Below are 16422 nucleotides of genomic sequence, written 5' to 3' on the forward strand. Positions count from 1 at the left end.
CAGGCATTTTTCAACCGCAGCGTCAGCAACAGGTCGTTAATTCGCGCGTTTCTACCAGTGGTAATTGCTCGCAATCGCTGCAATTTCTGTGGATGCCGATACGGCTGAATACCCAATAAAAATACCAAAAATAAAATAAAAAGTAGGATACAAGCTTTTTCACAACGAAACCGAAACAAAAACTGGTTGTCACCGCCAGGTGGCTGCCGGTAGCTGTTTTTCTGTATAACCCTCATGGCGGTTCGGGTGCTGCGTCGCGTGCATCGCGCTTCGGCGCTTGCTACAATTCGCTACTTGAATTGTGAGCCGTCGTGAACTGTGTTGTGGTTTGCGTGTGTTTCTTCTTGCTCAAGGGTGCACAATCGCGCAGTGCTGTCGACGTAGCCTATTCGAGGCAAAGTGTCATTTTTCTGGTCTCTCTAACTTTTCAGTCTGTGCGCTTCTTTGTGTAGTCCAGGATGGGTGTCCAGGCACAAAGACGCGCGGGCAGTGTCGCGGTGGAAATGTTCCAAATAAGGCCCGGAATATTTTCTTCTGTGTGACTACGTGGTAGAGAGTGCCGGCTACGTAGCACTCGTGCTGAAATCTCACTGGTTGGTGTAGTGCCCGTGACACGAAGGCAAACAGCGTTCTGCACGACTACGCAATCATCTGAAAAGGTAAGCAGTACTCGTGCATTATCCGAAGCATATAATGCTGGAACGGTGACCTGTCGTACTGCTGCAGTATTCGTGTTCAATGCTATAAAAAGCGTTTTTGAGGCGCTTTTGCTGTCGCCGCGGTGAGTTGCTCTGCCAAGAATTGTCGCTGTCGGTACTTGTTTTGGCAAAAAGGGGATGCGACCGTGCGTGCGCTAGCTTTGCATGATTTTGGTATGCGCATGTTTGCGCGTTTTGTTTCTTGTTGAGCACAGATTTGTCCTCGTATATGCCTCGTTCTACGCGTTTCTGCCCATGCTTGTTCACACCACCGCGCACGTTTCAAGGACCGGCACTTTGGCTGTGCGTAAAATGTATGATTGTCTTTCAAGATAGCGTTAGCACTTTGAGGGGGATTGAAACACTTTTTATTCGCCGCGGTTTTTGCTCGGCCCTAGACTGTTGAACCTTAGGTCGTGGGGTCGATCCTGATGGCAGTAGCCGCATTTCGATTTAGGTGAAATGAAAAAAAGAATGCCCCTGTGCTGTGCGATGTCAGCTCACGTTAAGAAATTCTAGGTGGTCTAAATTAATCCGGAACCCTCCAATACGATCAGTGCCCATTTTCTGCATCTGAATTCAAACCCCACTATAAAGAAAGCACTGTCTCAGGTTGCAGTTACCAACGAAAGTTAATTTCCGGCCGTCAGGATCTAATTTTTAAATGAGTATGTGAAGATTTTTTTTTTATGATACCCATAGCGTTTCTGGCTACCCAGAGTATAGGATCTTGCATTTCGATCACTCTGCTGTTTGAAAATTGGTTTCTGAAGAAAACAAGTGACGCAATAATTGTCTCAGTTATTACGATGTTTATCTACACTTTCGAACGCAGATTTGTTTTGCTCATAGCAAGATTCCTTTACTAGTGCTAGGGGAACTGATGCATTTTAAACGGGGTAGTTTTCCTTTGTATTGAGGCGTATACTTGGGCAGGTATATTTTTCCTGATCTTTTTACATTCATGTGATATTCACTGTTGGACCGAGTTCGCATGCTTGTTTTTGTACTCCTGTCATAGTGATAATGGGAAATTGGTATCCGCAGGTGGCACATCTGTCTTCCAGTCCGAGTCAATGGCATGGATTTTGTGGCCAGCAGATGAAGTCAAAAGCTGTGTTGTAAGTTGTTACTGCATTGTGCTTTGTTCTTGTGGTTGCCATGAAATGTTCTTACTTTCATTGCTCTTTTCCTTAATGCTACTGCTTGGAGCAGTTTGGATAGCTCTGGCCTGATATGTTTACATTTTTATATGAGTAATATTAGTTGGCTGTCAGAATGGGCCGGTTGCAGGCCATTTGAAGTTTTACATTCAATATTGCTCGTCTTTTAACCGTTGCATTCTATGCATGAAGTGCGAAATGTCTGCATGTTTTTGGCTGCATTATGTGATACTATTTGACTACGAATATTAACATTATGATGCATGTGTGTTAACTTAAATATGTGTTTTTATGCCACTCATCGCAGGTCACAGATGTAAAAGAAAAAGTGCACACATGAGAACTGGTTTCATTACTGCTGGCTTGTTTTTGCTAAGCATGGAGAGCTGAGCTAATTGGTTCTGGGTAGAATTATGAGACATCATTCCAGTGTACAAAAACACATGAACGAAGAGAGTAGACTCCATAGACCCCATACTTCAACTGAGGTTGATTCCACAACATGAGCTTTTTACATGCAAAGTGGTACTAGTGACCCCTGTGGCTGAAAAGTGTTTCCTCGACCAGGTAACAATTATTCAATGTTGCAAAAACAAAAACATAGGCGTAAGGTTAGCTTGTCACTCAAGTTGAATGCATTGGCGTGACTAAACATTGCCTACCTGGCTGACCCAACACACATTTGCGTTGAGATAATCTATTTCTTTTTCTGCCTGCCTGCTCCAGTCGCCTTACTTCGGCATTGACGCAGTCACGACTCTGTGACAGCATCAATGCGCAAGTAAGGAGACTGGAGCAGGCAGTTTTCACAGGAGAAATTGTAGCCTTAGTTGTAGAAAGCCAGGTTCGAGAGATGAAGTGTGCTGGGCAGCGCAAGCCGGAAGACAACCCACATTCGCAACAGTGACCTGTCATTGTGCCCTATTGCCATCAGGTGTCACACCGCCTCAAGAAGGCCAGTGACAAACACGATGTACATGTCGTATTTTCAGCTTGGGAAAGCTGGGATGCATGTGCCACCTGATAAATGACGTTACGAAAAAGCCTGCCTACAAAACTAAGCACACCAAACCCCTCGTTAAACATGAGGTTGACATGGTGTACAGCATCCTCCTTGCCTGTGGCAAACATTACATTAGACAGACGAGGCTTGCATCAATGAACGCTTGCTTGAACATTGCAGGACAGCTGATTCATTAAGTGGCAGAGGTCATTTAGCTGAGCACATTCGCCTTTGCTCGCACAAGCGAGCATGCAAGGCGTTTTTGAAAGAAACACATGCCTTGTGCAAGTTTAGCACTTGAAAGGGCTGGGAAATTTTTTAAGCCTTTTGTATCTCTGCTGAAAAAGAGAATTATGTCAGCAGCCCTTCTGCAGCGCTCCAGAAAAAGAAATAGATTATCTGGAGGCAAATATGTTTGTTGGGTCAGCCAGGTAGGTGATGCATAGGCGTGCCGATGTGTTTAATGTGAGTGGCAAGATACCTTTACCCCTATGTTTTTTTGTTTTGGTTTTTGCCGTCCTGAATAATTGTTATCTGGTGGCGGAAATACTTTTCAGCCCCAGGGATCACTAGTACCCCTTTGCACATAAAAAGCCTGTGTTGTGGAATAAACCTCAGTTGAAATATGGTGTCCATGGAGTCTACTCTCTTCATCCGTGTGATTTTGTGTGCCGGAATGATGTCTCATAATTCTCCCTTGTTTTCAGTGAATAAGGAGGGCTTCTGGTGTCTCTTTTTTTGTATGTGATGATTATAACAAAGTGGCTACCCATAAACTGTCATTTTGGGCTTAATTGAAGGATCCTTGGGAATTTGTTTGACAGCATATTCCATGGGCACTTTCTTGAGAAAAATCAGTTATTTGTTACCAGTTTCACTGCATTAACCATTGCTTCTCATCATGTCTCGAAAGTCATTGATAAGCACAAGCTTTCGAGTACCTGAGGGCTGTGTGAGAAGCCTTCTGACATACTTTAAACTACTGAGGATATCTGAAGACAGATTTTACCAATAATTGTTAGCCAATCCAAACCTCTTGGTTCTATCCCTGACAACCTGAAGCTGACCTGTCAATAATTAAGGCTGGAAACCGTTCTGATCCCCAAACTGTTCTCCTATTTTATTGATGTGCATTTTGCATGAACTGTTAGAGCACGAAATGAGTCAGCATATTACTTGCCACCATAATTCAAACTAATATTTCTATACCAGTCATCACGGCTCCCATTCTCTTTACTAATGTGCAATCCAACTTTTTGAATTCACAACAGATTTTCACCCAAATTTAGATTCTTTATTTTAGGCAAGTGTCATCGACTTGAATTTCTCCAAAGCTTTTCATGTTTGTCATTATAACCTTTTAGCTACACTCTCATGCTTGAGCCTTCATTCTTTGATATTAGTGTAGATTCATTGCTTCCTGTTCTACGGCTGGCCTTAAAAAACTATTGTACTTCTTCTCTTATGAAGCCCAGCATATCAACATGCAAAATCATAAGGCGTCCCTCATCCTGAGTCACTTTGGGATGTTAAACCCCCATAAACCAAACCAAGCACATTACTAAAGTACATTAATATTAGCCATTCAATAACAGTCTTTGTCTTTATGTCCCAACCTTGTCTTTATGACTGCATTATTCAGAAGGATGCCCCAACTATCTCAGCTACTCTGACTGTATTGACTTTTGCAAGATGGATGAATGGTCTTGTTTGTAATTCATCGTGTCAAAACAGCGCAAAGAAGAGAAAGATGAGGAAGGAATGCGACGGTGCGAGTGCTGACTTTCAAGAAGGTTTATTGGAAAGCACATCAAAATATATACACTGTGGCCTAAAAAAAGAATGAAGAAAGGGCGCCTTGTAACATTCACTTTGGATCTGTCAAAAACAAAACGAAAGTTGAATATGAAGCATTTAAGAGCATGAACTCTTTCTTAGGGAGCGATAAAGAAGGTGTGTTAACACATTGATTGAGTTTTTTCTACAATTTCAGTGGCCTCGATCATCTCATGCACAAACTTTTCTGTGTCTGTCTAGCACAATGCAGCACAAGAAATTACGCCTCACAGCATAAAGGATGTGGCAAACGATCGCAGTCGCGACAATGAAACATCAGATTCCCCCTGCTAGCTTTGTTCACATTGTAACGGTGGTCTTTTGACCTCTCATTGGCACCTCTGCTAGTTTCTTGCTGAAGTTGATACATTAGCCAGATGGTTCAACTTTAGATTATTACATAGTTTCTTGGCTCTGGACATTGCTATTAACAAATCAGCTGTTGTGTGACACTTGAACTCAGAATTAACTGCCTCCGTTGCCTTGGACAGAAAGACGCCTTTAGACATGACCACAAAACCACCTTCTTTATCAGCAGTTGAATGCGATAGGGCCCACCGTCTTAAACCCGTTACAGTTCAGCCTGCGGGCAAGTTCCTGGCATGGTTCAAACCACGACACCCCATCAACCAACGCCCCCTGAAACACACCTGTCACGCTCAGGTCCAGGCACAGGAAGGCAAGACGTCAAAGTATGGCAAACAGCTCCAGAATAGTCCTCTTCGAAGGAACAATGGCAAATTTTGGTCCGTATATGCTTCAAGCAGCAGACGAGGCAGCAACTCAGTGTCGACATTGTGCACCTTGTTTTCAGACACTCGTGCCTTGGCTTCTCTGCTCCGGGCTAGTGAGCGCAAAGTGGCTGCAAAGTGGCATTCCAGATGGCTTTCACCTGGTCAACGGTGCGTGACACCGTCAACCAGCCACTCCCTGGCTTGTTTTCAGGCACAAGAGTTTGACAACAAGGTGCACACCTTCAGCTTGGAGTCGCTGCCTCGTCTGGTCCTTGAAGTGCTTATGGACCAAAATTTTCCGTTCCTCCGAAGAGAACTATTGTGGAGATGCTTGCCATGGTTTGACGAGTTGCCTTTTCCACGCACAGACCTGAGTGTGACAGGTGTGTTTCGGGATGTTTTGATGCAGTGTCACGGTTTGAACCCTCTTTAGGAACTTGCCCACAGGCCGAACTGTGTCGTATTTAAGAGGGTGGGCCCTCTTGCTTTCAACTGCTGATAAACGGTGGTTTTGTGGTCGTATCGAAAGGCGCCTTTCAGTCCAAGGCCACAGATGCAGTGTATTCTGAATTTGAGTGCCACTTACTATCTGATTTGTTAAAAGCAAAGTCCAGTGCCAAGAAACATTAACAATCTAGAGTTTAACCATCAGGCTAATGCCATCAACTTCAGTAAGAAAAATTGTCCAGCTATCTTCTTTACCGCAAAGACCCATAAAGGTGACTGCTCCTTGAGGGTTGTAGTTTAGGAGAATGGAACCTGTCAGAAACAAATCGCCTTCTCTTTGCGACATAAAATTAAGTTGCTGAGCATTGATGACTCCTCTCGTGTAAGATCTGCAGAGAAAGTAACGCAATTTCTACACAATAACTCTCGCACCAGTTTCATGGGGTGCTATGTTGACATCAAGGATTTATATTACGCCATCCCTCAATCAGGATCAATAATGTGTTGAAGAATTCATTAACCTAAATGGAGCAGTGGCATTCCAAACGTCTCAGGCGTTTTGGTGAATAATTTTGTCGCACTTTTAAGCTCATACCTTCAGTCCACCTTTATTACATTTCAGAATAGCTTGTTTTTGCAAAAAAAACTATTAGCGCCGCTGTTACGTGGCTTATTGCAGGATCTCCAATCCTGACGAAGCATTGTCTAAGGTGAGAGAGGAGTTCAGTCAAAGCCTCAGTCCACTTTGAATCACCACTGAAATTATAGAGGATAATATGTCATCACATTTATTGGATCTTAATCTTGGGTGGTTACACTTGTTGGGCTTACGAGCCAGGGGAAAACAAGCTACTTTTACCATTTTCTTCGGTTCAGTCTAAGCTGGTCAAGAGGTGTCACTAACCTTTGCTTCAAAAATTCCTTAATGAAATCCTGTTTGATTGCCATGACATCCAGTTTTGCCCAGCTCATATGCCGTTTGTCCTTTACTGGATATTCAGAACCTTTGTCAGTGTCTTTAGCTGATTGCTTTAAGCAGAAGTTGAAACATTCTTTTTGTGCCCCCGTCGAGACTGTAACTCCCAAAAGGAAGTTTGTACGTACCTTTCCCTACATCCACAATTGGTCGCACCGGTTAAATAGGCAGTCGAGTTGGCGTCGATATTGTTTTTCTAACCCTATGAAGTTTCAGTACCTGTAGTCAACCGAGATTATCCATCAGAGTCTCTTCGTGCACTGCACAGAAGACAGTGTGTTCGAACGCCTTGAAATGCGGCTATGTTTACATTGGGAAAACAGGCAAGTGTGTCACTGAGAGGTTTAAAAGACCACCACGACGATGTGAACAAAGCTTGCGGGAGAACTTTGATGATTCACTGTCGCAATTGCAATTGTAATTGTTTGCCAGATCCTAAACGCTGTGAACCGGAATTCATGTTCTGCATTTTGCCTGACAGACACAGAAAAGTTTGTGCGTGAGATAATCGAGGCCACTGAAATTAAAAAAAAAACCGCAATCACTGTGTTAGCACACCTTCTTTATCGCTTCCTAAGGAAGAGTTCATGCTCTTAAATGCTTCTTTGTCAGTTTTTGTTTTGTTTTACACTCATGCAATGTGGTTGACACAAGGTGCCCTTTGTTCGTTGTTTTTTTAGGCCACAGTGTATATATTTTGACGTGGTTTCCAATACACATTGGCGATAGTCAGCACTCATGCATCATATTTATTCCTTCGTTGTCCTTGTCTTGTCTGCATTGTTTTGTCACAACGTATTGACCTCCTTTCCCACCTCTAGGGTTAATGGTATGGAGAAACCTTAACCAGATGCAGCCCCACATACTTGGAGCATGTCACGATACATGCTGCTGGCACCACAAGGGCACTCGGGTTTATCAGGAGATGTCATGATCTGTGTGCTCTTGCCATGCTGCACAGTTTATGCATAAAAATTTCATTGATTCCAAACTGAAGTATTCCCTAGCTCTTTCAATTTTGCACCAAACTGTTTGATGCTACGCCACCAACTCCCTTTAATCCAACAGCGACACTTGGTACAGCATATGTGTAATCAGTCATCTCATTTGACCACCAGACATCACTGCATAAAAGGGGAAATCGCTCGTTTAGGTGTGTTCCATATACTCTACAATACTTTTCCACAACTTAATGTTAAATGTTGCTGCCCCGCTTCAGACCAGGATGCCATCACAACTAAATCAAGAAATTTTTCCTGTTCCCATTGAAGAATAAATCAGATCAAAGTTTATTTCCCATCTAGCACTACAGATGGAGGAATCGTAGAAAAAAGCTGCCCTTGGGCAGCTTGACGAGTCTACAATCCTTATTATTGACAGGGAGGCAACACAAGAGTTTATACAATTTTAAAAAACAAGCACATCAAGGAAGCACCGGAGAATACACGAAACAGCAATATGTATACATAATGAAACTTAAACAATGTTATGCAAAAACAAATTATGTAGTTCATGACGTGAAAAAGAAAACAAATCGAGGTTAATGTGGATATACCTATTTAGAAGAGATGGAAGTGTGTACTGAAGGCATTCCCTACCAAGATTTAGTCGAGGTGTTGGCACTGTATACCATTTACTGTATACCATTTATGTACACCACTTGCTGTCTAAACGACAAATAAGAACTTAACAATGAGAGCGCTTTTCCTCGGATACCATAGTAGTGTAATTTATTTAGTAAGATTTTATGATCTACCAGGTCAAAAGCCTTTGAGAAGTCCACAAATACACCAATGACAATAGGTTTGTTTTCAAGTTGCTTTATTATATATTCCTTTTGTTGGAGTAATGCAAGTTCAGTGGATTTGCTTTTGCAGAAGCCAAACTGAAATGGTGTTAGCAAGTTAAATTTATGGATGAAATTTGACATTCTTAGATGCAGCATTTTCTCAAATGCTTTCGAAAACACTGGCAAAATAGAGATTGGTCTGTAGTTGGCGAGGGCGTTGCGATCTCCTTTTTTGTAAAGAACAACAACTTTTGCTAATTGCATTTTTCCGTAAAAACTGCAGTTTCTAAACAGATGTTAAAGATGTGAGCAAGTATGGGAGCAATTATGTCAACTACATGCTTGACTGGCCGTATTTGGATATCATCAATGTCACAGCTACTGCTATTGTTAAGATTTGTTATCACCGACACTACTTCGTCTACCGTGACTGGGTGCAGAAAAATTGTTTCATCATTCTGAATTCGAACATATTTGCAAGCGTCAGATCCGGCAGCACGTGTTATAGCACGGGTAGCCAAGCTCGTTAAAAAAGTATTGAATACATTAGCCAGTTCGACGCCAGAAACTTCCTTTCCATCAATATTTAATTTTGTTAATGCAGTGTGTGAACTGTCCCGCTGCAGAAGTGTATTTAATCTCGACCATAGTACACCATTTCGAGCATTCTTAACATCTAGAAGTGACACGTGATAGGCTGTTCGTGCAGACCGCAGTTTTTTAGTCAATTTGTTCCTATATTTCTTGAATACCGCAAGGTCCTCAACCTTCCGGCTGCTCAAAAATTTTCTGTACAGCTTGTCTTTCATTTGTATTTCTCCGCGAAGCTCTGGCGTTACCCATGGCTTGCGGATTCTGCGACTTTTCACACGTGTTACAAGAGGAAAGCAGTCGTGATATATCTGTTTAAAGCAATCGACAAACGTATTATAGGCAACATTTGCATCATGAAGTTCAGCTATCTTACTCCAATATACTTTCATGAGCGCATCCCTAAAGGATTTCAATGATGATTCTGTAATAGCTTGGTATGTGATTGATGTGGACTTACTTCCTATTGTACTAGCATTCTCAATGCAAGCAAACACAGGAAGATGGTCACTAACACAACAAGATAAAACACCAGAAAAAGCATTCAGCTGCATAGAGTTAGTAATAATTAAATCGAGAACAGAATGGCCTGCGCTTGTGACTCTACCTCACCACATTTTCATTGCATGTGGTCCCTCAAAATTATGGAAATAAGTGATATCGCTTGGAGCATTGACACTGGTTTGTTTTACCTTTTTTTGCTGCTGTTTTTATTTTTTGCAACTGATGTATCAATGGATTGTATGCCTCTTTTCGTAGTGTATCGTCTGCGACATCTCAGCTGTGCTACTGCAGTCACCCTTCTGATGTTACCTTTATATTGTCCCTCTTATTAATACCCCACTCAAAGCCTTCAGAGGACAAAAAACGATGGCTTTTTTATTTTGCTCATTATGGCACACGTCAGGCTTATGTTTAGGGATATAGGAGAGGCCTTTGTCTTGCAGTGGTGCTAGTTATGCTGCTGATGATGGTACTTAATGACGAGCATATGATATATTGAATAAGAACCTCAAATTATTTTTCTTTTTGAGTGCGAATAGCTTCAGTGGTTCTTGATTTAGGCTCACTTTATTCCTGTGGCCACAATACGGAGTTTACTTTTTTAGCACTCTAATACTGGCAAGAATAAAAACTTGTGGATCCTAATTCTTTCATTTCAATCTTTTCTGCAGAGTGCATCGCCCAGTTTTCCCAAGCCCTCATGCACCGGTGGTACATCAACAAGGCTGTTTCATGGGGCCCAGCTGCATTGACAAGTGGCTAAAGAAGAGCAAGAGGAGCATGAACACAAAATAAAACTGGCTGTAGGAGCTTCATCTATTTTGAAATTTGCTGTCTCATTGCGACAGACATAACATTGCTGCATGGCCCCTGCCCCAACATCTCCCAGTCATTCCAACATGCCCAGTCATTCCAACCTGCCCAGTCATTCCAACCTGCCCAGTCATTCCAACATGCCCAGTCATTCCAACATGCCCAGTCATTCCAACGTGCCCAGTCATTCCAACATGCCCAGTCATTCCAACATGCCCAGTCATTCCAACGCATTTTCCATTACCATAATCCACCAAGGTTTCCAGTGTTGGTTTCCAATATTTACATCATTGCCTTTTTTTCCAATAGGGAAGGCTACGCCCTTTTCCCCCCGTCAGCAGTAGAAGCGACTCGTATGTTCGAGAGAAATCTTCGGCATGGATGACTCATTCCCTCGGCGCACGCCGTGTCGGTGAGCGGTGGTGGAGGGCAAAGGGAGCCACGCGCTCAGCGGGGGTTTTCCTTCTGCCCCGTTCGGCTCGCGCCGGCGAGACGCTGTGCGCGCGGCGGTGTTTTTCTTTGTTTGTTTCAAAAATGCGCCGAATTTTGTGGCATCGTTAAATAACCCCAGGTGGTCGAAATTTCCGGAGCCCTTCATTACGGCGTCCCTCATAGCCTGAGTTGCTTCGGGACGTTAAACCCCAATAAATCAATAAACCAATCTATTAAGCTCATTCGGGCGTTTTAGACGCCGCCCTAAAACCGTTTACTCGCGCTACATTCCGCTGGCGCTCCGCTGGGAGGCGTAAATGCGCTCAGCTAAAAGTCTCCACTCCGTCGCGCCCTCGTTTACAGCGGTCGAGTAGTGCGAAGCAATCAGTGGAAGTGAAATCAAAAAGAGAGAAAAAACATTTATCCCCCGACAATGATAAAATCAGACAGTAGCCTTTAATTTTCGCACAAGGTGCTGTTTCCCACCTGGCTTCTGAGTCTACGCGGCTCAGCTTCAGCGCAAACGTTCAAGAACCTAGTACCTGCGGCGAGCTGTCGCTTTATTTGGAGCCCAACGCACTTACATAAGTGTGACGCGTACTATAGGTGTTCTGCGCGCATATGTGCAACGGTTGCTTCGTTACTGCATCCTTGCAACTTTGTCGAGGATCCAAGACGAAGATGCCGGCCTACCACCAGTTGCTGTGGACACGTCCGTCGCGATCTGTGTTGTCGCTTCACTAAAACGGCTTGTGCGTAACATAGGTCTCGGCCAAAATATGACTGCGCTGGAGAGCTTGAAAATGCGACTTGATAGGGTCTGTTGTGAAGAAAGAAGTGTGGACATCGAAATGTTTAAACGAAATAAACACCACTTTCTTTCGGCTCCATGGTATGCCTCTATTAGGGCAAGTATTACGAACTTGGATACAGAGAACGCCATACGCGTGTTCGTCATGTCTGTTAAAGTGGGCTTGACTTCACTAGCGAATTCTTATTGGGCTGCAGATAAACGCAGTATATGCATATAGCTCTTTCTCCCTTCGAGAGCACAATACTGCCCATTGTGTTCAGTATTCGTTCAGCATCCGCTTTTTACAGCAAAAACTGTGTTATCTACAGTGATGAGCACGCGCGAGGCTGTCATAACACAAGGCGATGCGCCTCACAGCAGTCACGGCGTGAAGAAGCAAAAGGGTATAGAATGGGGACCAAACGAAGAGAACTAATCGCCCGAGTGCGCATTTACAAACTGAGTGCCGATACTCTCCAGCAGCCGGCTGCGCGCTTATGACGACGCCACGTACTTTCAAGGAACATGAAAGCTCATGGCACTGTTTAGTATCCCAGGAAAAAATTTTCTTTGATTTCAAAACTTGTATCTGATCCGATGACGACCCAGAGCTAATAGCCTGCCTCGCTGACGCCTTTGACGACTCGGCCATCACCGCTGCCTTTTTTAACGCATGAAATGCTTTTAGCTGCCGTTGTCGGCGCGCCGTAAGTGCAGTTGGCGCCATAACGGAGGGAGAACACGGAGGAGAACCTAAACAAATGTTGGCAAAACTTTCAGCTATCCCATGGTGCCTATGTGCTGCTGCGCGGAAGTGGCTCAGTGTCCAGCACAATCGTTCGCTCGCAGTCGTATTTGTGGTGACATGACATGCAGTGTTAGGCCACTGCGATTTGTCTGACATCCGCTTTGTGCTGCTTCGTTTTTCAGGACATTTTTTTTTGGTTTCTTCAATGTACGACGCCGAGCACTTCGAGCAGAGGATCTTGTATACCACGCCTTAAAACCCCCATTCACAGAATGCGTTTTCACTTGCTGCTCTGCCAACAGAAAGGTTTAGTGCGTGGGAAGACGAATCAGTCGGCCCACATTGTATTCCTTTTATAAAAAAGGAGGCTGATGCCGCTTAATCTAAATGAACCTGAAGCCCCAACAGCGACCACGAGCTGTTGAAATCGAGCATAGTTTTCGATTGGGTGCAATGGTGCATACTATTACACCATTCTACCTTTCTCGACCTGCTCCTCGCGATAACACACCTGCTTGGAACATAAAAGGCGAAAGAGTGAGTAATGTGGAAAGCTAGTGACCTGTGCTGCTGAGGGGATGCGACCATGGTGCCCTGGAGTCAGCGGAATGCTCTCTGGGCTATTCTACTCTGTCCTTTCAAGAGCTTCCCTCTCATACAGATAAACAGGCAACCGCACCCTCCTTTTCGAACAAGGCGGCGACAATGCTCTCTTTGAACGAGGCTTTTCGCTGGCTGCGGCTTTAATACGTCTCCAGTCGACTCCAACCGACAATTCAAGTGCCGATGATGTACGGACAGTGCTCTTAGCGTGATGGGACCAGCCGTGCTCTGAAAAAGAAAACAAGCTTCGCCATGGTCGCAGAAATGATGCGATGACAAGCTTCTCACGACGGCCTGCCTTTGGTCTTCGGCTTTCAGTGGGCAAAATTTCAAGTCCATAGTTCCTGGAACCCAACATCGCGGATCCTCGGCTGCCGGTATTGACAAAAACCTGCATGGTCGTCCCCCCCCCCCCCCCCACCCCTCGGTTCTCCTTTGCGCGCGCCTTTGCCTACTTTGTTTCCTTAAGCCGTGCCTGCTAAACCACCGCTATGCCGTCGGTCAGCAATGAAGAGGAAGCGAGCGGAGAAAAGGAGATTAGAATGTGTCTCTTTTAGTTAATTAAACCCGAGTTCCTAAAATTACAGCAAGAGCGCCACAAACAAAATTATTGACGGTAATTGAGGCCGATTGAGGCTGTTGAGTCGGTCTCACGGCAAGAGAGATAATGTGGACTAACACTGACGCTCGGTTGCCATCTTAATCGGAGCATCGTTGTTTGATGAGATATGCCACTTGCACCAATGTGCCAGAGCGTATAAATCTCTTAAAAATTCTAGCGAGTATGCTTCGTGGAAGAATTTTAGCTCTAATGGCTCGAAGCATGCCTGTTGTCCTTAGGGTGATCTAGGTAGTGAGGTTGTAAAGCTGTAACCGGCGTCGGTGTATGTCCACCGTCTCGCGGTGAAGGTGCTAAATTGGGAACAGCCGGTGGTGACCAGGTTGTCAAACCGGAACCGAACATGAAACCGGAACCGAACCCGTATTTTTTGCCCGGAATCAGAACAGAATCGAAACGATAATTTTTTCGCCATCTTGGAAACGAACCCGAACCCAAATGATTCAAAGGAACCGTTCCGAACCAGTTCGCGACTCGCTTCAGCCCCCCTTTTTTGCACTCCTGCATATTTCAGGCAGAATGAGACGTGTCAGAACGTCGATTTACCCACCGAAAGCTGTCTCTGCTACAAAGTTCGAAAATGCATCTAGACTATGTGACCACAAAACTGAAGGAAGTCTGGTGTCCGGAGGAAAGTTAATTGGCGCTTCTCTAATGTGTTTTTGGTGATACTAAAGCATTCGACGCCAAATTGATGCGAAATCATGGGTTTATTAGAATCTTCTCTTTCACATGTTTGCGTACGATTTAATGCGAAGCGTTAGGAGCTTGTGTGGCACAAAATCCGGCGTCTGCGTCCTGTACCATTGGCGAAAAATCCACGAAAAGTCTCCAGAGAAGCAACTGAGGGGGCAGGTTGGTGATGCTGTTTACGTCACCTTGTGACGTCATCGTAACCTGCGCACCTAACTGTGACAAACTGCGCACCGTGCTAGCTGACAGTTAAAATAATGATTGGTCGCTAGAAGTTGCTTAGCAAGACCAACACGGGTCCCACAAGCCCCACCGGTGGCAGCAGCAGGTATCGAAGGGCAGTCGTCGCGCATCGCTGAACAGCTGCACCACTGTGCCAAGAGTTGTATGAGGACTCCCGGGGATCTGTGAATATTAATTAGAGAATGACGAGTTCTGCTTATATGGGAATTAACACGTTAAGCTATCGCGTCATGTCCTATAATTCAGGCAAACCTTAAGTGTTCCCTTCAACTTTTTGATAAATTTTTGGAACTGCTATAACTCGTAAAACACCGAGTGAGAAAGGCTTCCCTTGCTTTGCGTCATGTACCATAAATATGTGAAACAGGCGCAAAAACCCAATCATGTTGTGCAACGTTTATCTTCGGAGGCAGTCGTTCTCTCAGGCAGCACATACAAAATAGGACCAGTCACGATGGCTAAGTGGCTGTGGAACACGGCTGCTGATCCCAAGGTCGCGCATTAGATCCCGGCCACGGGGGCAGCATTTCGATAGCAGCGAAATGCGAAAATGCGAGTGTCCTGTGCGATGTGAGCGCACTTTGAGGAACCCCAAGTGTTCTACGTAAATCTGTAGTCCTCCACTACGGCATCCCTGCTTGCTCCCGTGTCGCTTCGATAAACCCAAAATATTACCACCAGTACTACCAAATAAAGGAAGTAAAATTGGTGCACTTTCTTTATTTGATTCAGAATTAGAACATTCTTCGTTGCGCGCGACGGAAATAAGCGAGGAAAGGCGGGCTTGCAGCAGCGGTAGAGATACTTAAAAAAAAGTTGGAGGCTTATCAAGGTTAAGCCCAGTGGATGCGAAGCAGCCTTCGTTTTGCATTCTTATTATTAACGTCCTTAGCGTTTGGAGGCATCTTGACCGCATACACGCCCGGCGCAAAGACGCTGGCGCGGTTGCGGGCACAGAGACTGACGCGACGGCGGGCGCGCGCCGCTTCATCCCTGGCGCGACGTCACATATCACGTGAATCAGCGATGGTGGCGCCGCCGCCGCGACGCGCGCGACGGCGCGAACCGAAGCGTGGAGGCATGCGTGGAGGCCTCCTCCGGGCGACGTCCGACGGTGCGATATGAGGCCCCATCTGCAGCCGGTGTGACGTCATCACGTGACGTCACATCATGTGATCCACCGCCGGGCGTCGCGCGAAGGCCCGAAACCTACGTTAATATGCTTCGCATAAAAAAAAAGAAATTGCGATTAGACAAAGGGGCAATGCGGAAATGCTTGCGCTCGCTGGCATGCGATAATGATTACGGCCAGAAAGGTACTACTCCAATGAAATGTAACTGCGATGGAACAATTCTGTGTTCCAGGAAGATGTGAATCTGAGCTAGTTGGTTAATATTCAACTTAAAATAGCAGCAAACGAGGGAAAGCACAGAGCAAAGAGACACGACACTAGGCTAATTAACAACTGACCTTTATTTCGGCGCACCGAAGAATATACAGGAGGAAATAGGGGAGGTAACAAGGGAGAAACAGGAAAATAGGAACGCTGCTCAGTCGCGGTGAAACAGAAGTGGTCAACGTCACCCGATAAAAGCGAAGTTACTATACGAAAAAAACCGTGTCAAGTAGCAAGAGGAAAAACATGTTGAACACGCGCAATGTTCTTCAGCACCTTCACCTTCAGCACGCGAACACTAGGCTGTCGCGTTTTTCGTTTCTTTATTGCCGGTCTTCGG

At 44.8% G+C, this 16422-nt stretch overlaps 1 long non-coding RNA gene across 1 annotated transcript; it reads left to right on the top strand.

Moving 5' to 3' along the window:
• The first annotated feature begins 243 nt into the window (after window positions 1-243).
• LOC149354067 (uncharacterized) lies at window positions 244-10560 on the top strand. Its single transcript, XR_016291152.1, has 3 exons — window positions 244-659; window positions 1746-1819; window positions 10413-10560. It is a non-coding gene; the product is annotated as an uncharacterized LOC149354067 (long non-coding RNA).
• The last annotated feature ends 5862 nt before the right edge of the window (window positions 10561-16422 follow it).

Source organism: Amblyomma mixtum, chromosome 3, assembly GCF_055824585.1.
Source record: "Amblyomma mixtum isolate Tamu chromosome 3, ASM5582458v1, whole genome shotgun sequence".
NCBI lineage: Eukaryota > Metazoa > Arthropoda > Arachnida > Ixodida > Ixodidae > Amblyomma > Amblyomma mixtum.